The sequence below is a fragment of the Hipposideros armiger genome, unplaced genomic scaffold (assembly GCF_001890085.2).
Source record: "Hipposideros armiger isolate ML-2016 unplaced genomic scaffold, ASM189008v1 scaffold_652, whole genome shotgun sequence".
In the NCBI taxonomy this organism is placed as follows: domain Eukaryota; kingdom Metazoa; phylum Chordata; class Mammalia; order Chiroptera; family Hipposideridae; genus Hipposideros; species Hipposideros armiger.
The window spans coordinates 402,335-428,349 of NW_017732002.1; the positions used below are offsets into that span (position 1 = coordinate 402,335).

A 26,015-nucleotide genomic window follows, 5' to 3' on the forward strand; every position below is an offset into this window, starting at 1 on the left:
CTCTGCCAGGCCTGTCTATGGCCGGGGACCCATGGTGTCCCAGCCCTTCAGCCTCTATGGTCTGCATCACGCTGGCTTAGGTGATCTGAGTCAGAGCTGTGCTGGGGTGGAGGTGCCACTGCCCCCGGCAGCTGGGGTGAACCCCAGCCTCTTGCCAGTTCACGCTGGGGGTTGGGGGAGTCTGGTCTTGGCCTGGCCTGGATTTGATCAGTGCCTGGAGGAGAGGCTGAGGTGACTGTGGGCTCCCTGCTCCATTTACTATCCCCAAGGCCAGTCAGTGCCATTGACAAAAAGCGCTGGGGCTCAGGCATAGCCGGGCTGCTGCGCCTTTGCTGGAGCTGGACCGCTTTCCTGGAATGCCCTTCCAGACTTGTCCTCTGGGCAAGAATTACTTCTTTGGTGAAGCCTTCCTGGGCAGCCCCTCCTCCAGCCGCAGCTGTCCCCTTTTCCTCTGAGCCACCCTCTGTGGACCTCCATTACAGCTCCCCTCACAAGGTGTGTAATCACGTCTTCCTGCATAGGGCTTCCGTATTTACTTGTGTGAATGCTTTGAGGCTTGATGTATCTGTGCGCCCTGCATCCCTGACACATAGTAGATGCTCAAGAAAAAGCGGGCTGGGTTTATTTAAGGGGGTTCCCAAAAGCGGTGTTGGAGTGTCCCTTTGCTAATGATGTGGTGAAGAGGGGAGGCAGGAGTTTGCCAGCAGAGAGGCTAACCCCCCTGTACCAAAGCCCCTTCAAAGCCTTGGTGGCCTGGGTAATTGCTGGGGGCCGCGGCCCCTCCCGGGTTCCGTCCAGTCCAGCCAGTGCCTTCCTTGTCGGCAGGAGCCAGCTCCCTGGGTTGCCCGTGTGATCACTCTCCAGAAAACACCCCAGTGGAAACTGCATGAATGATTGATAAGAGCTGAGAGCTGTTTAATTTTTTCCCCCTGTTTAATGGCTATCAATAATTTCATACGCTCTCTGTATGTTTTTAAGAAATAGCACCCATTTTGCCGTCTCCGGTTTAGCGGGCTAAATGATTTAAGTGTTGGAAATGTGCTCTGAGGGTGGAGGTTGTAAGAGTCAGAGGAATCAGGAGGCTGGGGGTGGGGAGAGGCCGGTTCAGAGCCAGCCAGCAGCATCTTGGCGTGTGTGTGTGCGCGCGTGTGTGTGTGTGTGTGTGTGTGTGTGTGTGTGTGTTGGTGTGTGTGTGTGTGTGTGTGTGTGTGTGTGTGTGTGTGTGTGTGTGTGTGTGTGTGTGTGTGTGTGTGTTGGGGAGAGTGGGGGAAGAAGGGGGGAGGGGGGTGGGTAAAAGCCAGTGCCTCTCTGCTAAGAGCAAGATAATTGCTTTTCCGGGTCTCACTGAGCNTGTGTGTGTGTGTGTGTGTGTGTGTGTGTGTGTGTGTGTGTGTGTGTGTGTGTGTGTGTTGGTGTGAAGGGGAGAGTGGGGGAAGAAGGGGGGAGGGGGGTGGGTAAAAGCCAGTGCCTCTCTGCTAAGAGCAAGATAATTGCTTTTCCGGGTCTCACTGAGCAGCAGCTGAACAGCTGTCAGCTCACCCCCCCACCCCAATGCTGAGCTTTTCTCGATGACTCTGGGGGGCCCTTGGTGGGGGCGCTAGGAAGGAGCTGCTGCTGCTACCACCATGGGCTGAGAACGCCCCTCCCCCTGACATCCTTGCCCCCTTGCAAAGCTTTTAGATAATTTTATTTTAATGATGCAGTTAGTCTGCTGTACCTTCCAGATGGGGTACAGGCGATATGGAGTGGGGTCTCAGAATCAGTCATCTTGGGCCCCAAAGGGACCTGGAAGGTCATCTGCTGCTGCTCCCCCAAACTTTCCAGATGCAAAGGATCACCTGGGAGGACTTATTAAAAATTTAAATTTCTGGGCTGCATTCCAGACCCACAGACTTCCATTCTCAGGGGAGAGGCCTGGGAAGCTGTGGGTTTAACAAGCAGCCCAGGTGATTCTTATCATCAGAGGAGTTCGGGAAAATACAGAGGCCAGCTTCAGTTCTGACGTTTATAGTACCCACAGCACCACGAGGCTGTGCCCCTCACTGTTTGCATGCCTCTAGGGATGGGGCGCTCCTTAGCTGTGAGACAGCACACTCACCTGTGCTCCAGTCCAGAGTTTCTTCTGAGTTCGGCTGGACCCATTGGGATGCTCATGTGCCTGGAGTTACCTCTCCTTCAGGACAGACTGCCTCTCTTGAGTTCTGTCTACCTCTCTGTTGGGCAGGGAGCTTTTTTTCCTTAGCAAAGCATTCTGGGTACGAGGGAAAATGCCCCAGGAAGAGCCCTGGCATAGGGGTGGGGAGGGACGCTCCCCTCCAGACTTGGGCACCCCTTCCCAGGGCCAGGCAGGTGACATGGTACTTACTGTGTGCCCTGTCCCTGGTGGACTGCGGTGGGCACATCAGCCTGCTGGCAGGCACCATCAGCAGCACAGTGGGGACCCTGAGGGGGCCAGAAAGAGGGCTGAGCCTCAGAACTGTCTTGGCCAATGGGACCAGTTTAGCCACAGGAGAGAAAAATGTGTCTCATCAGAGATAACTGACTAAGCAAGATCTCTCAGATGACAGTGGGGAAAGTGAGGCCACAGGGGACTCCCCCAAGGTCACACAATCATTGAGGAAAGAGCTGGAACTGTAAAGATGAGGCAGGAGGCCCAGAGGGGTGTCCTGGACAGAGGCCTTTGTGCTGGGGGTCACTTGAGACCTCACCTCAGTCATGTGAGGGCTGCAGGTGGGCTTCTACCTTCTGGCTCAGTGCTGATGGAGACGAGTCAGTCAATACACTGAAGGGTTTCAGGCAGAGCCGACACCCTTGTCTCTGGCATCACAGCTCTCCTTTGCTTTGCCTGGCTGTTCACATTGTTTCAGCAGAGATGTACTTACTGCCAGTCGGCCTTGCTGCTTTCTTTTAATGGATAATTAAGAGGGAAGGAGCCATACACATTTCATGGGTATCATTGCCCACTGCAAAATGGGGGACCCCTGAAGTCCTCCCCTGCTCTATAGACCCTCTTTGCACCCTAAAATTCAGCCCCACCTTTGATCTATGTGGGAGAAGCCGGAGTCTGGGGAGGTGCTGGCCTACAGACCCAATGGCCAGTCCTCCCTCCCCCTTTACCCCCAAAGCCTACTCTGGGGGGGGTCCCAACCCTGGGGGAAGAGGAAGAGGGGTGCTGCCTATCCCTCACAGGGCCCCCGCTGGAGAGCTTCAAGATCTTGGGAGACAAGAGGGAAAGACTTAACCTTACACTCAGGAAGAACCAGCCCCAGCGAGAGAGCTCTGAGAATATGGACACCTAGGCAAGACCTGGGGAGGTCCAGGAAGGCTTCCAGGCGGAGGTGCTGCCTGCCCTCAGGCTTGAAGCACAATAGGAAGGGGAAGGGCATCTTCTAGCTGCAGAAGTGTGAGGCAGCGCTGTGACTGTGCAGAGGAGTGAGGTGCAGCAGGCAGACCAGGGTGGGGCTGGATCTGGTACACTGGGAGGACGGTGAGCCATGGAAGTTTTGTTTGTTTTTCGCTTCTATTGAAGTATTACATCCATGCAGGAAAGTGTGCATATCCTAAGTGTAGCTGGACAGATTGTCACGAAATGAACACATTCATGTAACCACCTCACAGATCAAGAAAGAACATTCCAGACTCCCTACACCCCCACCCACCTTGTGTCCCCTTCCAGTCACTGCTTCCCTTCAAGGAGACTGACTATCCTAACTTCCAACAGCCTACTCTCAGCTCTGTGTTGCTGCCCCAAAACCACCCCAAAACCTAAAGTCTTAAAGCAAAGAACCACCATTTACTATCTCATAATTCTCTGGGTTCCCTTGGGCTCATGTGACTCCAGTCACCTGAAGGGCTGGCTGGACTGGAAGGTCAGAGAATGTCTCATCACGTCTGCTGGTTGGTGCTGGCTGTTGGCTGGGCAGCCTCAGTTCTCCATCCCCCAGTAAGGTGGACCGGCTTCCTTCCATGGCCAGGCAGCGTTCTAAGAGGAAAGAGGCTAGAAACGGCAGGATCTCTTGAGGCCTAGCCTCTGTAAGTCACAAAACGCCACTTTTTCCAGATCCTGTTGGTCAAAACAAGTCACGAGGCCAGCCCAGATTCAGGGTTGACGAATGGACTCCACCTCTTGATAAGAGGAGTTGCAAAGAATCTGTGGCCATATTTAGTCCACCACAGCACAGAGTAGTTTTGCCTGTTCTCAACCTTTATTTAAATGGACCTGTTAAGTATGTTCTCCGTTGTGTGTGGGTTTTTTTGGTTAACATTATGTTTGTAAGATTTCTCTCTCTTGTTGGATATAGTTGCAGATGATTCGGTCTCATTGCTATGTGGTATTCCATTGCTTGCATATACCCATTTATCCATTCCTGGGAAGTTCTCATTTTTTGGCCATGATGAATGACACTACTGTGAATATTCTAGTCCCTATTGTTGGGTGACCACACCGTTTCTGTGGAACGGAAGTGCTGTGCTGCTGGTAGACTATGTACCACGGGGTAGGAGATCCTTCTAAACTCTTCTCCAAGGTGGTGAGCAGTGTGTGCCCCACCAGCAGCCCAGGAAGGCTCTGTGGAGAGGAGTGAGGAGGTCAGTGGGGGTTTTAGAAAGGCCCCCAGCCAAAGATGGGTGGAGTGGTATCTCTGACCCTGGGGCTCCCTGTAATGTCCTCTCTGCCTCAGGCCTCCAGGCTGGGAGAAGTAGGACCATCGGACCAGATGGCCCTGTTCTGAGTGTGATATCTGCACTTTTTCCTACCCCAAGGTCCTCCCACTGCCCTCTCTTTTTTACCCAGAAGCCGCCTTCCATGGCTGGCCTGATCCCCTACAGTCAGGTCAGCTAGGTGCCTGCAGGAGCTGACGCATGAGGACGCAAGAGCTAAGGGGACTGCCATGGTGCCTTCCTCCATGACAGCTCCAGGCAGTAGGCAAAGCCAGGAGACTTGGGTTCTACTTTTGTCCTTGCAGCTCTGTTGCTACATACAGGACCATGGGAAGACACCCTTCCCCTATCAGGGCCTCGGTTTCCTCATTTGTCAAATGACAGAGAGGAGTATCAACATCACCAAATCTTCTTCCTCTCACCAACCTGAACTCTGTATTCTGGATTCTCACAGTGGGAAGGGCATCAGGAAGCCCTTGGAGAGCTCAGCAGGGTTCCCGATTTCAAGGCACATGCCCGTTGGCCAATGGAGTTCAGCTTGTTTACTGAATATCTTTATTGCACCTTTCATCAGTTATTCATTCATTCATTGATCCATCCATTCATCCATCAAGCAGTCTCTGTGGCCTTGCTAGCCTCAGAGAATAGAGAGATAAACTAGACCTCATTACTGATGTTTAGCAGCTCTGCCCAAGGAGGAGACCTGCCCACAGAAAGCTGGAGGAGACATGGACAGCTAGGCTCAAAGCTGCTGGGGATGAACACGGAATGGAGGGGCAGGTCAGAGAGGGCTCCACGGGGGCATCTGAGTGGAGTTTTAAAGGCCAGTGGGGCTTTGGACAACAGAGAAGTAGGGGGAGAGGGCTCCAGGCAGAGCACCTGGCATGTCCCAGGGCCTGGGGCCTGGGGGGGCTGGGCTGACTGCAGCATTGGTGGGTTGTGCCTGTGTGGCCGCTGCTGCGGTTCAGGGAGCCGAGGGGGTGACCTCACTGCTGGGCTGGTGCCGGCTTCTACTGCAAACTTAAGGTGACGGGCCTTTATTGGGGGGTTGGGAGACGGCATCAGCTTGTAGAGTGGCTCTACTTCTGAGGGCCAGTTCGGCTTTCCAGGAGATGGCCAGAGGGTCATGGGAAGGTGGGACCTAGAGGTCGGTGAAGCAGGGTGGGGGCCGCCCACAGGGTCAGGCTTGGAGCTCACCGTGTCCTCTCCTCTCTCTGTAGGACTTGCAGCTGTGTTCTGGCCACACTGGCCTGCCAGCGCCACTACCTCCTTAGCCCTGCCTGCTTTTCCTGACGCCCTCAGCAGCCTCAAGTCCTAGTCGTGGGCAGAGGTCTCAGCAGGTAAGCATCATGGGCAGGGCTGGGTGGCATTGTGTGTCTGATGGTGGGGGTCCCAGCTGAGTGGCTGGTGCTGTTTCGGGGCCCCAAGAGCCTGGAGCTAAGCTGTCTTCACTGAGGAATTAGGGGAAGGGGCCTATTTTTGGGATTTCACTTCTTCCTTTGTCTTCTCCTCCTCTCAGAGGGACCCAGATAGTGGAGGGGGTGTGCCCTGGCCTGGGACTTGGACCTTTGGTTTGATTCTGTTGCACCCCTCAGTGTAGCCTTGGGTAGCCCTGTCCCTTGTAGCTGGGAGCCTCAGTCCTCTCATCTCGTACATGAGGACAATAATTGTGGCATCCTTTAACATTTTGAGCACATAACTCTATGCCAGGCCCTGTGCTAAGTACTGTATAGCTATTAACTTTATCATCTTCACAACAACTCTATGAGGCAAGTGCTATTATCACCCCCATGGTACAGGCAGGAAAACTGAGGTTTGTGGTTGGGAAGTGACTTGCCCAAGGTCACACACTTGGCTGAGCTCCCATGGGGTCAGTTCTGGGTTTGTGTGGTTCCAGTGCGCTAGCCCCTACCCCTGGACTCTTCTGCCCCTGGCCTCGCCCCCCCTCTGCTGGCTTCTTCTGGGGGGTGGGGATCAAAGTGATCTTGGGTATCCTCAGAAGTGCTGGGTCCTGTCCCAATTTAAGTCAAAGGGAGGAGGCTTTTACAAGGTGACAGTGGCTGCTTGTTGCCTGGTGTCCTGACTTATTTGTGGATGTGATGTGATATGAACCAGGCCTGGCTTCCAGAGCCCCCGAGGTGGCACCAGGGACCCTTCTAGAGGAGGGTTATGTTGGCTGCCTCTCTCCCCCTCTGCCTCCCAAGTTCATTTTCCCAAGCTTGTATTAAGCACTTACTGTATGCCACGCCTGACTTCAGGCCCTGAGGCGCAGGGGAAAGGATGTCCCATCCTGTGCCCTGAGGAAGAAGCAGGGAGATCACAACAGACATGCAAGACCCAAAACAGTGGGGCGGACAGGGTTCATAGGTTAGATGGGGGCATTCTGAGGGAGGTGACTCAACGTGAGTAGCATTGTGGGAGACGGGCGGATGGGAGATGAGGTTTGCAAGGGGATGGGAAGATCATAAAGGGCCACAAATGCCAGGCTGGAGAATTGGAGCTCAAGGGCAGTGGGGAGCCCTGGAGGGTTCTAAGTTAGGTAGTGGCTTATTGAAGGTGGCTGCAATGGAGATGCCATTGGAGAGGCCCCAGCTGGAAGCAGGCAGACTAGTGGGACTATCCTAAGGGCCCAGTGAGAGGTCAGAGGCCTCATCTAGGGCTGGAGCAACGGGCAGAGGCAGGGAGTGAGAATCATAGGAGACAGAGGCAGGGAAGTTGGCAAGATTTGCAGTTGGCTGGTGGCAGGGAAAGGTGGCATGAGGGTAGGAAAGCTGCCGTGGTCTGGGATGATGGTTAATATTGGAGTTCTGAGTGAGTGTGGGGAGTCTGGAATCAAGAAGGCTGCTAGGAAGAGGTGGAGCCCATTGTAAGCCAGAATGTCTCTGAGAGGGCCGAGATTTTCATAAAGAAGAGGATTTGGGTATTATAGTTACACAGGGGCATGATAGTCTCATCTAGAAGGACAGATACACATACAAGTCCCAGAGGACCCACAGTCATACCTGTGTCCATGAACACATGTACACTGCATATTTGTACACACAGACACACATATTCTTATAAAGCTATCTGTGCATGCGCACGCACACGGTGAATGGTCATGTGTGCACAGATACATACAGATGTGCAGAGGCACGCTCCTTCACATGCATGTATACACAGACACCACTCAAGCGTGCTGCAAACATACACATGTATACACAGATAGACTTGCATGCACATACATGCTCACAAACGTTCACAAACTTCTCTGTTGACGCTCCACACAGATACACAGTCACAAGCTCTCAGAGCACATGGCATTCTCCCACACACGCAGGGATGCGCTCACACACGCACTCACTGCGGGACGTGTTCCAAGGAGAAGGGACTGTTCAGGGGTCGCTGGCTTCTCACCCGCAAAAGCTTCGGGCAGCTCCTGCAGTCTCTGGGCAGCTCTGGGCCAAGGCTGAGCCATGGCCGCTGTATGAATGTCGGGGAGGGCGTTTCAGGGGCCGCCATGTGACCATGGACAGCTCTTGCCTCTGGGCCTCAGCTTCCTCTGAGGACAGTTCCTGGACTCTTCAGGGCCTCAGCTATTAGCATTGTTATTCTTACAGTAGAAAGCAGGTAATGGGTGGGGTAGGGTGGGGGTGCTGTAGTGGGTGTTGCTGGGGGGTGTCTGTGGGGCCCTATCCCTGCTCATCATCCCCTGGGTACCCTACCCAGCTTCCTGGAGCCTGGGTGTTCTCTTAGTCTTAGGCACAGCCAGTTGGTGGGATCTGTGTCATCCTTGCTCCATCTGCACTTCCCCTGTTGGCTCCTGTGGAGTTAGGGTCCTTGGCACCAGCTTCCTTAGGGCAACCACTCTAGAGTCCCTGTGGGGGACTGGCGTGTTACCTACATATGTTCACTAAATCCCCCCAAGAGCTCCGAGAGGGTCACCTCATAGAACAATGATCAGATGAGGATACCGAGGCACAGCAAAGGTTGGTGATGTCCTCAAGGACACCTGCTCACTTGCGTTAGAGCTGAGCTCCCATCCAGGTCATTGGAGGCCAGCATTTGTACCCTTTTCTCCACTGAGCTCCCTTCAGAAATAGCCAGGAAATGGTAGCTGCATCTCAGATTCAAGACTTCCTCTTCTCTTCACTCTCTCTTCCTGGCAGGGCCCCTCCAAGTTGGAGGAGGTTCCCAAGGTGGCTTCTTGGATCATCTGGGTTTTAGCCGGTCCCATTCCCAGGCAAAAAAGGTGTCAATTTTCTTTCAAGTAAAATGGTGGGTTGTTCTCTGGGGCCCACTGTCTAGGCACGATCTAGAAACTTCCTCTCTGAGACCCCTTGGTAAAATTCCTTAGCGTGGTCCTTTGGAAACCTGGCCAGTAGGAATCTCTGGGGCACCCCAGCCCTGGGGGAGGCAGGCACCGCTGGCACACCCATTAGCAGTATCAGCGTGTGGGACCATGGCACGGGGAGCATGGGTTCTGCCTGGCACAGGGGTTCGGTCCATGTCTGGGGAGGAAATCTGGGAAGCATCTCCAGGAGGTGCCAGGTGAGCTGGGCACTGGAAAGTGAAGAGAAATTTGCCAGGTTAACGTGGAAGGAAGAGGACCAAGCAGAGGGCCTGGCTCTCGTGAAGTTCAGAGCAGTGAAAGTTCATTCCCTGGCCCTCCCTTTTCCCTGCGACAGTGGCCATCAGAAGCTCCTGGAATTGGGACCATCTCCATACTTTGTATGGCCCAGTACAAAACAAAACTGCAGGGCCCAGTATTCACAAATTATTAAGGATTTCAAGATGGTGGCAGTAGAGCATTAATTACTAAGTATGATTCCTTCTAAGCTTGGGGCCTGTGCAATTTCCCATGAAGTCAAGCCTGCCTAGAATAAGTGTCATGCTCATGATTAAGTGCAAAGAACTGAGTCTGTGTGAGGTTCCACCAATTTCTTATGGGCTCAGCAGCCTTGGGCAAGTCCCGTCACCTCTTTGAGTCTCGGCAGCCTTGGGGAGAGATGTTGCCCCCCCAGCAGCCAGAAGCTCAGTGGTGGCAACATCCAGCTCGTCCCCAGCAGCCCGGGACAGGGGCTTCAGATAGGGTGGAATTCCACCCCTCTGTCGGGCAGTGGTGTTCAGCGGTTCCTGACCTTTGGTAGCCTGGTTTTTTTGTGTGCTTTTCTAAATCTACCGAGGCAGAGGGGCTTGGGGCAGGAGGTCTGCTCTATATTTTATTTGTGAGTCTTCTGCCTGTCTGTTCACCCATCTCTGCTTGGCAAACTCACTCCGGCAGGTCAGATGCCAGGGAGCCTTCTCTGACCCCAGCCCCTCCCTCCGGCCTTTGCCCTATGACCTTTCCAGTAGCTACAGTGACCTCTTGCATCATAGAGTTCTCTACAGTGTAAAGCACCTTCACACTCCATCAGACCACTGAGCAAGCCCTCGAATGGTCCTATTCCCATTCGCTAGATGGAAAAACAGGCTCAGAGGTGCACCCCTACCCTGGCTCCTGGGCTGAGGTCAGACCCACATCAGGCAGGGGGTGCAGATGGTGGCAAGAGGATGGCACTGGGCTCTGCTCTGGGGCAGCTTCCCATTTCAGCATTTTGGAAGACTAGCTTTTCCCCCTGGTGATGAGCTCCAGCCACTGGCCCAGGAGAGGCTCCACAGGTGCCTGGGGTCTGGCCAGCTGGAGTAGACAAGCCCCCAGTCCTGCTCATCCCTGGGTGAGCTGTGAGCCCCAGCTCCAGGGCTGAGGCCAGCTCTCCCCTCCCAGCCTTCACAGAGGAGCTGCCACTGCTCCAGAGCCCCCTTGGCTCCCCACTCTGTGCAGGATCAAGGTCAAACCCTGTGGCACAGCCTTTGAGGCCCTCAGGAGCTGCCTCAGCATGTGCTTCCAGCTGTGGCTCAGTGAATCTTCCTCTCCAGTTGGACTGCGGACCCACCCGATCAAGTTGTGCAGAGAGCCCAGGCAGACCCTAAGTCTCTACTCCTCTGTAGAGGGACCCAGGCCCCTCCTCCAGGCAGGCTCCCCTGCCTGCCTTCTCCAGCATCAGGGAGTGGCTGCTCCTCTCAGCTCCCACTGCCTTCGTCCACGGATGGCATCCACCTAGCATGCTCTACACTGGAGACTCTGACCTGTGCCCCAGCCTGGACCTGTGCTCATCCAGCTCCTCAAACGCAGATTCTTTTGAAAGCCAGTGCTAAGCATGGTGCTGGGGCCTCATTGGTGTTCAGCACACTCTGGCTGATGAAGTGAATGGACCACCCAGCAAACATAAAAGTACCTACCAGAGATAGTTTGATGTAGTGGGGAAAACACATATTATGGTGTCAGATAAAATTGGGCTGAATCCCAACTGTACCCCGATAGCTCTGTGACCTTGTGAACATTTCTTAACCTCTCTGTGCTCTGAGTTTCCTCATCTGCACAGTGAGATACTCCCAGCTTTACTGAGTTGTTGAGGCCCTTGAGATCATTACAGTTTGTGACCTCTGACCTATTCCAGCCCTCTGGTTTCATAGATCAATGAGTAACTGCTCAGAGAGGGACAGTGACTTGTCCAAGGTCACAAGGCAGGTCTGCAGCAAAACTGAGGCTTGAAAGAAAGTCTTACTCAGAGGGTCTGCCAGGACAGCAGCCACACCCTGCTACAGCATCCCACCTCAGGCAGGAATGACCAGTGGGCTGGTGACTATTTTCAACTCCAGGCTGGGGTAGGGGTGGCAGGGTCAGGGCAGGGTTGGGGTGGAGGGGCCTGGGCTATAGGCAACACATTCCAGGCAGGGAGAGGAGGGTGTGCATTCTCAGCTGGCACTGAAGACTGACAGGCATGCCACATGGGGACCCTGGAATCCCAGCTCTGTACGGCCACGGCCGGGCCTGCTGTAAGCTGGGCTTGGCATTCAAGGTCTTTGCAGCCAGCCCCAAACCTGCCTTGTACCACGTAACCCTGGAAGTCTGCTGACTGACAGCTGATGGCACATGCTGGCAGCATGAAGCCACAAACCAGGGGCTGGAGGGGCTAGCCAGGGACTGTGATTGGCATCCTAGGTCCCTGCCCTCAGAGCTCTCCTCAACAGCTGTTTGGGATTGCCTCAGTTGAAACCCAGATCTGGCCTGACCCCAACCCCTGCTGTCCCCTACATCCTTTCTTAAATGGCAGTCCAACCATGTAACTCCCCTCAGTGGCCACAGCCCTTGGGGCCAGCTCCATCACTCCCCTCCATCTGCTGGCCCCCCACCAATCCATATGCCATGGAGTGCCAACCACATCCCAGGCTCTGCTGTGAGGATTTGTATGGCTTCCTTCACTGCATCTCCTCACTCAGTGAAGTAGGTTCTATTAGTATCGTCATGATACAGATGAGGAAATGAAGCACAGAGAGGTTAAACCACAAATCTGAAGTCACAAAGAGAGGAGTGGCAGCGCTGGAAAGCCCCAAAGCCTAGACCCAGAGTCTGTACCTTGAGTCATGTCAGTGCCCTGTGCATTTACCCACCAAAGGGGTTTTGAGTGCCCTTTATAAAGTGCCAGACATACGGCACAGTCGCCATGCCCTCAGCGAGATACCCGCTCACTGTGTCCAGACTTTGCTGGATGTTAGAGCCCAGACCAGCTGGGGCCTCCTCACCTCTGACTGATGCGGGACTTGACACACCTAGGAAACCACACACACTTGGCTCCAGTCTGCCCGGGTAGGGAGACTAGGCCAAGACACCTGCAGGGAGGCGCAGGGCTGGGGACTTCTCTGCTCCAACTGGACAGACCCCTGGCTCCACCAGGCCCCCTTGAGCACCCCAGGCACCTCTGGGGCTTCGCCTGGGCCTGGGCCTGGAGCTCTTTCCTAGGGGGAAAAGCCGGTCTCCAAAAACACTAAAATCTGAAGCTACCCAGGGTGGATCCCAGGTGTCACCCTCTTGCCACCATCTGCGCCCCTGCCTGATGTGGGCCTGACCTGAGCCCAGGGGTGAAGTTGGAAGGGAGACATGGATGACCCTGTTCAGGGATGTGGTGGGGACAGCGAGGCCCAGAGACCAGCCCAGGGTCACACAGTATCATCATGGCAGGTGCAGGAGGTGAGCACATCAGGCAGGAGGCATCCTTCTGGGGATGGGAGGATACGCCTGGGTCCCACCCCTGGCTCTCCCAGAGTCCAAGGGTATCCTTGCCGATTGTGTGTGACCTCCTGTGTCAGTGTGCGGGGCTGCACATACACTCCAGGGACCCCTGACCTCAGCCACAAACAGGGCTTTCCAAGGGCAACCCAGGATTGGGTTGCCATGAAGGGTTCCTTGGGTGTTACGTACCATGGGTGCTTCTCCCTCCTGCTGGTGTTTGCTCACTGAGCTTCAGAGTTTGAGGACAGCCACACCCATGCCGTGTCCCAGGTCCAAAGCCTCCATGACCTTAAGGGAGGGAGCAGACAATGGGTGGGGCTGCATGGGCGGCATCTTTATTTGAATCATAGTATTCTGGCTGTCTGTGGGTGGAATGCTCTTTAGAAATTATCTGACCCAGACCCTCCTGGTACAGATGGAAAAACTGAGGCTCAGAGATAGGAGGGCCCAGCTCAGTGCAGCCCAGCATGGTGCTCCAGGCTTTCAGCTGAGCTCACTGCCACTCTAAATTGCTTTGGATATGTGGCAGGTGTAGACGCTGACAGGGCCCAAGAAGGGATGGTGGAGACCCGGAGGTACCATGTTTGCAGAAAGGCAGGACTGACCCCTGAGGGGCAGAGGCCGCAGAGAGTAGGGCCCAGGAAGTTCTGAGATCCACCTAGACCAGAGCTGAGGACTATGCAGGGAGCCCTCCAACCTGGCTCTGTTAAGCCTGGTTTGTATTCCACCTCCTGTAAGCACCACCTTCTGCCAAGCCTGCTACCATTAGGGCCTCTCCTCTCATCTGTTTCCCCCGAGAGCCCTCTGAGTCCTGGAGGCTGCAAGCCTGAAGCCACAGCAGAGAGAATGCCCTGGAGTCAGGGCCCAGTTTCAAAGATGACAAGATGCAAAGGGGTGAGGAAGGAAAGGGACTTGGGAAACCAGGGGCCATCCATGTCCCTCCTCAGTCCCCTTCACTGAGCCACAGCAGGTTGCCCAGCTGCCTACCATCTGGGAAGGGCATGGATGGCCCCTGGTTTCCCGTGGGGATCTGTGATACCTAGGACAAGTGTCTAGCGGTTCCAAGTAGAGGGCAGGGAGGGCTTCCTGAAGGAGGTGGAGCTCCAGCTGGGCCCTGAAGAAGGAACATGACTTTGAACTGAAAACATTCCAAGCAAAGGGACCCTGTGGGGCAAGGCCCAGAGGCAGGCATACATGGGGCAGATCAGTGAGGCTGAGACTGGGTAGTGAAAGAAATGAGGTTGGAGATGCCCTCTAGAGGCCAGATAGCAGAAGAAGGAGGAAGTATGCACTTCTAATTTGCTAAATGTCCCTGAGCAGCGCTTTGATGCCTCAGTTTCCCTTGGCTCTCTCTGGAGCTTCTGGCACCTGGGAGCCACAGCAGGGCAGTGCCTCAGTGGAAAGTCTGCCTCTGGAAAGAGTGTGAGTGGGTGCCAGGATCCTGGGCTCACCCCCGGAGTTGGGCAGCTGGCCCGGACGCTGCTGCTGAACTCAGGATTTCTCTCTGGGGGATGGGGGGAAGTTGACCTCAAACTCCAAAGGTCTTCCAGGAGTCTCCCCAACCAGGACTCAGGATGGGGCAGGGGGGGTCAGACCCAGGATGGGGGGGGGTTCAGGCCCCCTGGGGCAGATGCACCTATGGGGACCCAAGTGGACCCCAAAGCTGAGAGTTTAGGGTGGGCTTTCCCTCTCTTTCCTGCTTCTGGAGAAGTGGGGGAGTAGGTGGCCCTCCCCAAGGCTGTGGGTGGGCTCAGAGTTCCACTGAGAATAGGTGACCCTTTGAGTGCTGCATGCGGTAATCTGCCTCAGCCCCGTGGGTGCCTGGTGCCCCTCTGGGTGGTGGCCGTCTTTGGGCTTAGCCAGGTTGTGTTCGCTGTGCCTCCACTGACCTGCAGTGGCCTCTCTGTCACCCTCTCTTATCAGCAGAGTGGCATGGCAGCCACAGGCTCCTGGACTCCCAGCACCCAGGACTGTGCAAATCCCTCCAGCAGTTTTCGCAGCAGCCAGCTCAGGCCCCATCAGCTGGGGGCTGGTCTGGGTTCCTGCTCAGGAAGCCCGAACTTCTTTTCTGGAATAATATGTAGCGATCTCCCTGCAGCAGGAAGAGCAAGCCACGTTCATGCAGTGCCTCTTCGTGGCCCTGGGTCCTGTCACCCTCAGACTGTCAGATAGGCTTAGCGGGGGCCCATTTTCTAGATGGGGAAACTAGAGTCAGAGAAGAGAGACATGAGACTTGGCTAGGGTGACACAGCCATACCAGAACCCGAGCCCAGGATTCCAGGCCGCTGGTCAAGCTCCTTTTGAGACGGAGCCAGTGTTTCCTGCTCAGGGCCCCAAGCAGATAGATAGGGCCAGGGCTTGAAAAGAGGAGGTAGAGGAAGAGACCCCGAGGGGGCCAGGAGCCCGAGTTCAGAGGCCCCAGTCACTGTCTCTTCTCCTTGGCTCCAGCTACTTTAATTAGCTGGGCCGGCCAGTGGCACTGACATTTACCTGGTGGGAAGGAAGGCCTCCTCCCTCTTGAATCAAGATGCTAAAAATAACCAGGCCTAGCTTCCCAGGGCCCCTGCCCAGCCAGCACCGGCCTGCCTGCCTGTCTTGGCGACCTTTTTCCTGGGTGCTAGAAGCTAATTGCTTTGTGAGCAGTTCCTTGTGCTGAGGACTTCCTAGGGGTTGGGACAGTGATGGCATTGCATGCTTGACCCCTGAGACTGAAGAGGGGTTCCTGCAAGGCCTACTGCCCTCCCAGGTATCGGGACAATGGGTCCCTGCCTGAACCCTGGCACCCACCTTCTTTTCTCCCTGGGTGCAGTGCCCTGCTGGGCTGGCCACCCTACCCCTGGATGCTAGGGCCCATCCCTAAGCTACTGGAGTTTTTCCTGGGCTACCTGGACTCTAAGGGGAGAAAGGAGACTGTACCCCTCATCCTCAGAGTTATCTAGTGTTACCTCGAGTCCTGTACCATGCCCCACACAGATGTAAAGTCATGGTCCCCTGCCTCACGCTGTGTGTTAATCCTGTTACACAAGCAGCCAAGAGGAGCCCAGACTTTGGAGCTAGATATGTTTAAGCCCAGCTGTGTGGCCTTAGCACATTTCTGAGCCTCTGTATCCTCATATCTGAAGTGGGAAGCATAATTGACCTTGTAGAGTTGTTGTAGGAATTAATTGAGGTAATGTGTGCAGAAAGTACTGGATCTAGAGAACTGGGCCCCTGGGGTGGGAAGAGGCGTGAGCACCTCTGGGGGCTTTCCTTTCTCTTGCTGTGTAAATAGACCTTGGAAACCTAATACTTTTGGTTAATGCGTTTGGTCAGGAGGGGAAGGTCTTGAAGACCCAGGCTGAGGACTGGGGACTCAGTCTTCCGGAAAACAGAGGCCCCCTGCCCATTCCCACGCACCTCCAGGATGGCCTGACCCTGTGTGTTTGCCCAGCTCTTGCCGTGGGTCAGCGTGACCAGCGTTGTGTTGACATTGGCCTGCATGCCCCTGGCTGTGGGATCAGTCCAGTGGAAATGAAGTAGTTTCTGAACTTGCCCACTGAGAACCCGGGCCGGTGGCTCAGGCCCTCCGTGCCTTGGTTTCCCCAAATGAAAATGGGGATAATAATGGCCCCTACCCAATAGGCATGGTGAGATGAAATTAGCAACATACATACGGTGCTTAGAACGGGGTCTGGCACAGAGCAAGCACTCGGGGCATGTTAGCTAGTCCTTGTAGCAGTAACAATAGCAGNAAAAAAAAATGTATTACATAAAGTGATTGAACTCAAGTTTTATTCATCATAAAATTCATACAACTCCTCATCACTGTCAAAACTCCCAACCATTAGCTTGTCTTCATCTGTGTCGGATGACGAATCACTGTCTTCATATATTGCCTCGTCCTCAGTTCCATCTGTGTCATTTGAAATCTACAACCACTGTATAAGATGCACCCAGTTTTTAGACCCCAAATTTTTCGAGAAAAGGGTGCGTCTTATACGTGGGGAAATACGGCATTTTAAAGACCTTGCAGACTGGTGAGGATGTCAGAGGAAGGGCAGAGTCCAGGGAGGCTCTTGAGTTTGGGACAGGTAGGCATTTACTCAGCCAGGGATGGTGGCTGGGGAGGGCTGAAGGAGCCGAGGAGTTGTATTTAGACAAGTTAATTTTGAGATGGCTTTGAGACATCCAGGTGGAAAGCCTGAGTAGGCATTTGGATAGATGAGTCTGGGAGGCAGAATGCTTCCCTACTGGAGATCTATATGTGTGTAGATGGTGTTGCAAGCTATGAGGTCACCTCGGGAGCGAGTGGAGATAGAGCAGATCAGTAGCCTAAGTCTGAATCACCAGGCATCCAGCCCTTAGAGGGAGGGAAGACGGGGTGGGGGCAGCAAGCAGATGGAGAAAGTGCAGCCAGCCAGGGAGGAGAGCTGAGACAGTGGGCTCGTCATGGATGAGGAATATTTTACTGGCAAAGAGAGGAAAGGACATGTTGGGCAGAAGGAACAGCATAACAGAGGCTCAGAGGCCCCCGTAATTGAACCACATGTGGAAAGAGACGGGGGGGGGGGGGGGGCGGCACAGCAGTTTCTCGGTCCACACCTGGCCACACGGGGCCAGGGCCCATGGGTGTCTGGCTGGGCTGTGGGGGAGCCCATGACTGGGACCCTCAGGTCTTAGCTGAGCCTCTTGCTCTGATGTCTGCGTATCTTGCACTCTTTTAAGAAGCTTCACCTACCTTTCCTGACCTTCCACTCCCCTCTAAGGCTCCTGGGCCCCTGAGAACTACCCCTTGACTGGAACACTTGTCTGAAAACACAGGGCTCAAGGTGGTAGCTGCCTGCAGGGGGGAAGAGCACCCAACAGCTTCCTATTGAATCTCTAAGCACTGCCTGGATCCTTTATCTTAAAAGAAACTGCAGAAACTTCCTGGACTATGAGTGTGTGTCAGAGCTGCCTGCTAGCACTCAACACTTAGAGCAAACTCACCAGTTATAGCAGCTGAGCTCAGTGTCTTTGGTGGGTGGGCAAGTGTGTGCGTGTTTGGGGGGGGTGGGGGGAGGCATCCACCTTTGTGCATCCTGGTGCTTTGCACTCAGCACTCAGCTCTCAGTGGAGAGAATGGCCACAGCTCGGTCAGCAGAGAGCAGCCGCGGTCACTCAACAAGCCCTGAGGCTGGGCAGGTTCTCACCATGGTGCTGGAGGTGGGCTGGGAGGTGGGGGAAGAGCATGCAGCCCCCCAGGAGTCTGCGGGGACACAGTCCAACACAGCTGCCCAAGCCAACGCAGCCTGATGTGACTGGGATATAGTGAAGACTCAGGAGACTTCTCCACACTGACAGTGGGATGGAGCCCAGAAGGGACATGTTGACCACCCCATCCCCGAGTCCCTCAGGGAATGCACCTCTGACTCTATCAGGGGCTGGGAGAGCCATGGGAAGCCGCCCCGACGATGCATGGCTCTGTGGCAGGTCGGTAGCAGGAGGCCGTGGGTAATCTAATTAGTATGCCACGCCGATGGGACAAGTAATCCTTGCCTTAGACTCACTTTTCTTTAAGCCTGTCCCCACCCAATCTCTCCCTAAATCCTCCCACGGCCTGGGTGACGGCACGCCGGAGTGGACTTGTCCCCATTGAACAGATGGGTAAATTAGGGCTGGAGAGGAAGAAGCTTGCATGATGCCAGAGCTAATAAATGACAGGGCGGAGCTGTGAACCAGGTTGGTCTGAATCCCAAGCACTCTTACTGCTGCCCTCTACCGTCTCCCAGGCTCTTCTACAGTATCCAGACTTGCAGGCACCTTCATGTAAACCACCTTTCCAACCTCCTCATTTTGTAACTAGAGAAACAGAGATGGTAAGACACTTGCCCATGGCCGCACAGCAAGTCGAGGGCAGAACCTGTACCGGAACCTGCTCTGGCCCACTGTGTCCACCCACACCCTCCCCCATTAGCAGGCACAAGGATCGCATCCTGGACCCTGCCCACTTCCTCTTGGAGCACCCACTGCCTTCTGTCCTCTCACTGCCTTTGGCACTGGCTCAGGTTGAAGGCACCAAGTTCCTCATCAGAAGGCTCCATTGTGCCTATTGTTTAACTATAGATGACTAATGAAATGGCTTTTCATTGCCTTCCCAGTGAATAGTTTTCATGTAAAGTTAATTTGCAGTGTTATGTAAATTCTGTTTAACTTCAATCACGTTTCTAATTATGTTTTTACCGCTGTAATTCCCATTTGATTTGTCATCTCCTGTTAGGTATTTAATGTTCGGTGGGCGGGCGTGCTTTCCCTCGCCTCCGTCTCGGTTTTGCAAGGCCCTCTCCCTCCCTGACCCCGAAGCCTCTGCCTTTCTTCTTCGCTCCTGCTTCCTTCTTCTCTGCCCCTTTCCTGTGGAACGTTTCCCNAAAAAAAAAGTGAGTTCAAGTAAAGATAAATATTAATTAAGTCTCCATACAGATAGGACTCAGCTAGGACCAAGATTCATAAAGGGCACGGAAGAAGGCCTGAAGTTTGGGGAATGCAAACTAGTCACCAGGGCTCTTCTCTGCTTTCAACTGTGTTTCTGTACCTCCTCCGTCATTTTTAAGCAAAACGCCCAGCCTTGCATGCAGGAGGGGACATGGGGAATATAAGCTGTTTTTCCCCAGGAGGTCCTCGCACATAAAATGGCTCCGAATGTTGGTCAGAGGTCTGGTGAGCAATTCATAATGAGGAAAGAATTCAGGCAGGGGTCAAAGAGTGGCTTTGGAAGTGGCTGCCGGCCGGCTGTGTTAGATAATTCCCGGGAACCAGGCAGGCACAGAGAGGAGAACATGGCAGGGGCTCGTAGACCCAGCTAAAAATACCCAGACAACTTCTCCCTCCATCCCCCTCCCACCCCACCCCCACCCCCGTGTGGGGGCTGCGCAGGAAGACCATGGCTTTTGCTTTTCTCACCAGGAAGAAAAAGACAACAGAGCCCCAGAAGAAACAAAACTTAGATACATTTAAAACTTTTTAAGAATCTTATTAGGAGGAGTTGGCTTGCTTGTTGGAGGGCAGCAGGCTGGGGAGACAGCCAGCTCTGATAAATCAGGCATCCCGGTGTATGCTTAAGTGACCCAAGAGGCTACCGAGATTGGCCCTGCAGTGGGGGACAGAGGTGGGAGGGAGTGGACTGCTGTCTGCGTCCCTGACCACTCACACATGTCCATCGCTCTCCCTGTGTACCCAGGACAAGGAGGAGGCCGTTGGTGTCAGACCCATGCTGCAAGGGGTGTGAGAAAAGAGCTGTCGCCTATCACTCAGCTGCCAGACCTAGAAAGGTAACACCAGACCCCTCTGACTCAGGCTGCAGAGCTTCTCTGCAACTCCTTGTATGTGTCCAGCACAAAATGCCTTTGGGCTTCAGTTTGTCCTTCTCTAAAGTGCGCCCCCCACTTATCCAATTTGTGAGGATTCTGCGAATCTGTTAGGCCTGACTGTTATTTGGAATTAAGCCATCTTGGTAGCCTGGCCCAGTTTGAATGTTGGGGGGCATAGCCAGGGGTCCTAGCGCTTCTAAGTGTCACATTAAGGCCACAAGGTCAGTGGGGCCAGTCGAGGCTTGAGAACAGAGGATTTTCTAAGATGGTCTTGGCCGGAGAGGTGTTTCACTGGAGATGTGTCTGTGGCAGTATTTGTAACTCCAAAGTAATCTCCTTGGCAGCTCTGTGCAAGAATTATTATGTGCATCTTTAGACCACGAAACCAAGGCACAGGGAAATTAATGGGCTTGCCAGGGGTCCACAGCAAGCCCTGGCCACATCAGAGCAGCTAGGCTGTGTCCTATTTGCCATATCGGCTTCTATACTTTTACCATACTGCAGTGGTCTGGCAGTGGTCCTCCCAGAGTAGTCCAGCTATTGATCCAAATCAACAACCAGTCTTTATTATGTGCCTGTGGTGGGACCCATCCATCCATCCACCCACCCATCTTTCATCCACTCACCTATCCATCTGTCCATCCTCCTATCCAACCAGTCTCCTGTCCAGCCCCCGTTCCATCTATCTATCCATCCGTCTTCCCACCCAACCATCCGTCCATCTACTCATCTACCCATCCACCCATTCTTCCAACCATCTATGTACTCATGAATTCACACATCAAACACTCACTGCCCTTACACCAGGCCAGGCCTGCACTGAGGCTGATACGGTGCAATCTGCGATGGAGGCAGACACATGATCCCAGAGCCAGGCCCAGTTCCCTAAGTTTAGTGCTCAAGGCTTGTGTAGTGTCTGTGACTGCATGGGAAGGGAGGAGGGGGGAGACGAAGGGGCTCTGCAGCCAGGCACTCAGGGAAGGCTTCCCAGGGGAAGTGGCATTTGTTCATTCATTCATGCCCCAAACTGTTTATTGAGAATGTCTCCCTCCTAGGAACTACTTGATGTTTTGGAGACGTAGCAGGGAGTAAAACTGATAAGACTTCCTTTCCTCATGGTGCTTACATTCTCATTAGGAGACATTGACAATAAATACCCAAAATGTGATACATAATACCGTATTTTACTGTGTATAATGCACACCCTTATTTTTGGCCAAAAATTTCAGGGAAACGGAGTTAGTACTACCCATGTATAATGTGCATCTTTATTGTTCCCTCACAGATTCGGGCAAAAAAGTGCGCATTATGCACGGCAAAATATGGTATGTCAGGTGATGCTGTTTTTTTTTAAAAGATTTTTATTGGGGAATTGGGGGAAGGGGAACAGACAAGTTGCTGTCCTTTTATTCTTCAGTCTAGTTGTGGAGGACGTTGCTTCATGGCCCAAGTTGGCACCATCATTGCGCTCTTCCCGGGCGAGGCANCCACACATCACTGCTGCCTGCAGTGGGGCTGAGCCAATGTGACAAAGGGAGACTCTCAGTGCCCGCCAGGGGTGGAATGTCATCGCAAGGGGCCTCAGCCCCTTGTGCTGGTGAAACAATCATAGTGGAGATTTTTATTGATTTTGGCCAAAGGCAGGAGCACAACTTACAGAGCAGAAAAGTGGTACGGTGTGATGTTTGTCTTCCTTACAAGTTCAGAGCACAGTCCTGAGAGAGACCGCAGATAACAGCTCAGATTTCTACACCTTGATGGGGCTGCCTGTCACTGCTCTTTGAAAGGGGTGGTTCCAGAGGTTAGAGAGCTGTCCACTCTGGGGAATGGGAATCTTCCCTTTGTGAAATCCTTTGGAACCTCCACGTTCAAAGTCACGGCTAAACCACTAGGCAGGGCTTTGCCTTTCAGATCTCTGCTGGGAGCTAGGGCTTGCTGGAGTTTTTTAATGACCCCAGGGCTTGGGTGGGCACTTACTATTGTTCCCAATTTAGAGACAGGCAGGCTGAGTCTAGGGCAGTCACGGGGTGGGGGAAGGGCTGCTGGTCCTCGTGCTCCCACCGCTCCTGCCAGGGTGTGGGTGGGGAGGTTCCTCTTACTACCGGCCTTCTTGCCGCCCAGGTTGTCGTGCGGAAGGACGCAGTTCCTCATCATGCAGAGGTCCCCGCTCAGCTCAGCTGCACACAGCGTGCCGCACAAGCCTGGGAATTGGGCTGGGGAAAGTCAGGAGGGTGTGGCAGGGACTGTGGCAAACCAGAGAGTACCTGCCTCGCCTAAACCCTTAAAAGTCACGGGGGTTTTAGTAACCTCATGCCCATAAAGCTGTATGGGATGGGGATGGGACTGTGGACGGAATTTGCCAGGGCCTCTCACCCATTCTAATTCAGGCCTTTGTTTTGGAGACAAGAATGTGTGGCCTGGAGTTGGGAGTGGCTCTTCAAGGTCACAGCACAAGGCAGGGGTGGAGCTGGGGGCCTGGGAAGGGGATGGGGCCTGTTAGCCTGGGCTGCCTTCCGTTCCCCCAGGCTTACTAAGGCCTCCCCAGCAGTCAGGGCTGGGGCCGGAGCAAGAGGCAGGAGACTGGCCCCTCACTCAGGAGACCCAAGAGTGGCCCAGCGTGTCCCCCCTTCCCTTCGCCCTCAGAGCAGTCACCCTCCCTCCCCCACAGGCAAACCTCCTGTCCCTCCTAATCAGGTTAGCCTTCTGCTCCATGCTTGCTCCGCTGAGCTGGACCAGCTGCCTCTAATGGCCTGTCGACCTGGCCCTCTCCCTGGCTTGGGGGTGGGGGAGGGGAAGCTAAGAAAAGAACTGAGTGGGAAGGGTGCCCTACTCCCTCAATTCAGACCTTTCCACCGTTTCTAGGATCAAGTCTAAACCCTTAGCTTGGCATCCAGGACCCACTGCAATGAGGCCCTCTTGCTTATTTCTCTAGCCTCCGTGCCCCTGGTGCACTCTCTCCTGCAGTCACAGGATGCTATTTGCTACCTCCCTGCCTTTGCACATGCAGGCTCTTTTGCTACCTCCCACCTTCTCAAAAAACTCCTACACGCCCTTCAAAACCCAACTCTTGTCTCTTCCTCTGGGGTGCGTCCTCTCAGGACTCCTGCCTCTGTACTCCCATTGGGGGCTCCACTGGTCTGGAACTTCATCTCACTGTGTTTGGGTGCATTGTTCCTACAAGGATTCCTCTTGAATTCCTGGAGTAAAGAGAGAATATTCTAGAAGAATATGCCTCAGGGTGCAGCACAGAGAAGTGCTCAGTGAATAAATAGGGCCAGCAAAGAAGAGAGAAGTGGGGACCAGGGGAGGGAAAGAGAAAGACAGGAGTGCACAGAACAGCTGTTCCCAGCCCCTCCACACCACTCCAACCTACTTCCTGCCCGGGCGGGGCGGTCATTCTCAGCAACACATGTGGGGCCTGAAATAGACACGTGGGGGCCTTGGTGGTGCAGTCACATCCCAGCGCTGAGCACCTCACCATTCCTCGGGCACTGAAGCCCCCTCTCCTCCCAGGTCCCTGATGCTGCATCTAAGACCCCTCCCCAAGCAGTGCTCAGGCCTCGCCCCTCTGTTCTTGCTAACTTTGTTTTATAAATAAACTATATGAATAGGCTCCTCTGATTCCTCAGAGCACACAGCGTTTAAGGACTAGGGCACTGCTGCAGGCATAATTGTACTACCCGAATCCATCAGCTGCCTAATTACCATTCATTTTGCATTTATTTCTGCTAATTAAAAAGAGAGAAACTCCTAACAACTTTTACGTAAATACTATATTTGTTCTATGTTAAGATGGGATGCTAATTTGCTGGTGATTAGCTGATTATCTAATTTTATAGCTGTCACATAGGATGGCCTTGTCTCCCCTTCGCACCCCAGACACCATGGGAGGTCCCCAATCAGGTGTTAGGAGAATGGGTCAAGGGGGGGTCCCCATGGGTGGTTAGAGTGTCTTATCTGAGGCCCGGGGGTCACCAGGAGCACTGCACAGGGTTTGGGGGGCTGCAGTCTGACTGAGAGCTAGGAGGAAACTTTGGCTCATTCACTATTCTGTACAGATGGAGAAACTGAGGTTCAGAAAGGTCTAGCATCCCCCAGTATGACAGTGGAAGAGACAGCCCCCTGACCGAGGTGTTTGGGCTCCCCCTCCAGTGCTTGTCCCACTGCATAGAGCTATTGTCAGGAGGAATTTGCAGGGCAATGCCTTCATCTGCAGCTGCAGCAATAGCTGGACCAAACACCAGCCCAAGTAGAGGAAAGAAATAGCCTAGTCTGCGCCCATGGCATAAACCAAACCCTCTTGTGCCTTTCCGGAAACCTCCGCTGCCTCCCACTTCCCTATCCAGCGAAGGGCCCTGCTCCCACAGCCCCCAGGCCAGCCTCCCCAGCACCAGCCTGCACCCAGCCCAGGGCCTCACACACTGCAGACTGTCAGGACGTGGGCAAGAGTCTGAACTTCAGATCTTAATACTATGTACTATTTTCATGTGAATTAGAAAAAACATATATTAATATATCAAACCCTTGATTTCACAGATGATATTGCTTTGGTTAATTAAAAAGAAAGTGATTAGTTCAAAGTGATTTAAATAACAATACATAAATAATTTAGATGCAGCTTGGATGTGGCTAAAAGTATCTAGTAACTGAAGTTGGGGCCACACTCGGGGAGGGTCTGAAAACACTGGATTAGGAGACCAGGTGGATGAGGCCAGGGTCAGCAGCAGGGACCTGAGGGCAGGGTTGGCCAGTCCCTGGCCTGCAGGACATCACTGCCCCACCCCATGCCCAGGCCGACAGTGACCCTGGGTCAGGCCCTTCACTCCCTAGCCCTGCAGTCCATAGGAATTAGCCCACCGCAGAGTAATCACACAGAGACTGTTTAAACAGGACTCTTGTTTCAGGAAAGCCAGGAAGTCAGACTCGGCTCCATCTCACCCCCAAGTGACCAGCTGCAGATGAGTGGACTTCATGGGGACTCTGGCTGGACAGGCTCCCCTGGTATTGGTGGTCGACACCCTGGCTGGCCCTTTGCTCTCTTTCTCCATAAACAGTCTGAAAATGGCCACTTCTAGATGTAAAGGGAGAATGGCTTTGACTAGGCCAGGTGTCATCCTCATGGCCAGAGGAGTCAGGCCCAGGGCTGCATGGCTTATTGGGAATCCCAGAGGCCAGGGCTCCATTCCTGGCTGCGCTTTCTGAGTCTCCGTCTTCTCCTCTGTAAATCGGAGGCCTTCGTGCTTGGCTCCCAGGGTTGCTGGAATGAGTCTGAGAGCCGTGTGCAAAGTGCCCCTCAGAGAAGCGCTCAGTGCAGCTGGTCGTAAGCCCGATTCCCCGCCCAGGGCCCCCCTTGGCCATCCACCCGCCGCCATCGTGTCTGTGCTGGGTGACCCCACTGCCGCCAGAGATCTCCTGCTCATCTGCCCTTTTATCACCCTGCACACAATCAGGGGAAGCCTGGAAGGCCACTGGGGCCAGACAGATGGAAAACAAAGAGAGAAAACAAAGGCACTGCTCTGAGGAGGCCAAAAGGCGGGGTGTCTCCTCCCTCCGCCGCCTGGCCAGCCTGTCCCACCAGTGCCAGGCCTTGGCCACCCCCAGGCTGCCAGCAACCTGCCCCACCCCTGTAGAGACTAGCCTCAGACCTCTCACTGTGTGACCCTTGGCCAGTCACTTCTCCAAGCCTCCCTTTTCTTATCTGTAAGATGAGGGAGTTGGGCAGCATGCTACATGACCTTCAGCGAACCCCTCCAGGGGTCCCTTTGGCGCTGGCCCAACCCATCTCTAGAACACGCCATCCCCCAGCCCCAGAAATCAACTTGGATGCCCACTTCTGCCCATAGAGAGGACCCCAGCATACCCTGGGTAGAGTGAGGCAAGCAGAAGGCAGTTTACAGCCGTGATTTTGGTGCTGGGTATGGAAGCATTTATGTGGAATG

The 26,015-nt window shown here is 54.1% G+C and overlaps 1 protein-coding gene across 6 annotated transcripts in view; it reads left to right on the forward strand.

Moving 5' to 3' along the window:
* The window catches only part of ZMIZ1 (zinc finger MIZ-type containing 1), a 233,806-nt gene that overhangs the window by 41,723 nt on the left and 166,068 nt on the right, over nt 1-26,015 (forward strand). For 4 of the 6 annotated variants that reach the window (XM_019626021.1, XM_019626027.1, XM_019626025.1 and 1 more), the window contains exons 2-3: nt 5,880-5,999; nt 19,947-20,037. The gene's annotated coding sequence lies outside the window, so the exon portion shown is untranslated. The remainder of the gene's footprint in view (nt 1-5,879; nt 6,000-19,946; nt 20,038-26,015) is intronic. The other 2 variants (XM_019626022.1, XM_019626024.1) reach the window with 1 other exon arrangement.